Source organism: Phyllopteryx taeniolatus, unplaced genomic scaffold, assembly GCF_024500385.1.
Source record: "Phyllopteryx taeniolatus isolate TA_2022b unplaced genomic scaffold, UOR_Ptae_1.2 contig_660, whole genome shotgun sequence".
Taxonomy (NCBI): Eukaryota; Metazoa; Chordata; class Actinopteri; order Syngnathiformes; family Syngnathidae; genus Phyllopteryx; species Phyllopteryx taeniolatus.
Window position 1 is genome coordinate 1 of NW_026903625.1, and position 1,727 is coordinate 1,727.

Genomic DNA, 1,727 nt, shown 5'->3' on the forward strand with positions numbered 1-1,727 from the left:
TATATGACTCTGCACTCATTGTAGTAGTCTCGCCACGCTGCACTATTTGCATATCTGTTGTTGACCAATACTGGCCACTCATGCTAGTAGCATCTGCTCCAATTGCACACTGAAGAGAATCTACATTTGCACAATAAACGTTGTCCCAGATTATCGCACTACTCGCTTGAAGTCTCGGCGCCCTTTGCACAATGGTCATTGCACCGGACTATTGCAATGTTAGTCTTTCGAACTGCTCTAAATGCTAGAGGACTCTGCATCTTTTTGCACAATTGTCCAAAAAAAGGCACGGTGGCCGACTGGTTAGAGCGTCAGCCTCACAGTTCTGAGGTGCGGGGTTCAATCCCCGTCCCCGCCTGTGTGGAGTTTGCATGTTCTCCCCGTGCCTGCGTGGGTTTTCTCCGGGCACTCCGGTTTCCTCCCACATCCCAAAAACATGCATTAATTGGAGACTCTAAATTGCCCGTAGGCATGACTGTGAGTGCGAATGGTTGTTAGTTTCTATGTGCCCTGCGATTGGCTGGCAACCAGTTCAGGGTGTACCCCGCCTCCTGCCCGATGACAGCTGGGATAGGCTCCAAGCACGCCCGCGAACCTAGTGAGGAGAAGCGGCTCAGAAAATGAATGGATGGATGTCCAAAAAAAATGAACCGGCATTACGATAGCTAGCAACCCTAAATTGCTCAGTGACTGTTTTTTGTCAACGTCTTTATGTCTCAAAAGTGTTCTCTGTCAATTGACTGTCTGTTGTCGTACGAGAGTGGCTCCAACTACCAAATTCCTTGTGTGTTTTTTGGACATACATGGCAAATAAAGATGACTCTGTTTCTGAAGAGTTGGTGACCAGGATGTGGAGGGGCCCAAGGAGATTTGCAGGCTCTTTGTCTGAGTTTTGGCAGCGTGCAAAGTTCTCAATTCGCTCGGTGTGTTAACTTGTCAAAATCTATGATCTAGCACATATTGTTAGTTAGAATGAGTTTGGCATCAGTCCACACAAAAAACTCCAAAATAGACCAGGCCAACAATTGGAGAAATAAAAAATGACGCGATCCCTCCTATTTTTAAGGCGAAATTTGATATTTTTAATATAAAATGTTGCTTTTCAGGTAACCATGTGGCTTACGGCCATACTACCCTGAGAACGCCCGATCTGTCCGATCTCGGAAGCCTAAGCAGGGGCGGGGCCTGGTTAGTACTTGGATGGGAGACCGCCAGGGAATACCAGGTGCTGTAAGCTTTTTCACTTTAGATTCTCGTGAATCGTTTTCTTATCGGTGGTTTACCTAAATTATAATGCAGTCATTGCTCTCTCTTATGACTTACCATCTCTTTATTAGAGACAGAATCTTCACGTACCTTTTTTAAACATCCCGTATCTCCTTTTCCGACAGTAAAAAAAAAAAAAATCTATACACACATATATCTACATAGATATATATATATATCATATATATATTAGTCTATCCCGTGATCCGTCACGAATTTATCACATCAGTGCATTTTAATTCGCTCGAGGCTAAGGATATCGAAGGTATGGATCTTTAAATGATACGTAATTATTGCACATTATTGTGTGGACCTCAAGCCCCAGGTTTTATGAACCCGAACCACTTCCGAGGAATACATTACAGTCGAGTGAATGGCAGTATTAGAAGAGTAGCTTAGATAAATTCAATCAGAATCAGCAGAATAAAAATCAGAATCTATATTTGCGAGTATGTCAGAAA

At 43.4% G+C, this 1,727-nt stretch overlaps 1 pseudogene; it reads left to right on the top strand.

Annotated features, from left to right (window-relative positions):
- The first annotated feature begins 1,117 nt into the window (after nucleotides 1–1,117).
- On the top strand, nucleotides 1,118–1,237 carry LOC133473916 (5S ribosomal RNA; annotated as a pseudogene).
- The last annotated feature ends 490 nt before the right edge of the window (nucleotides 1,238–1,727 follow it).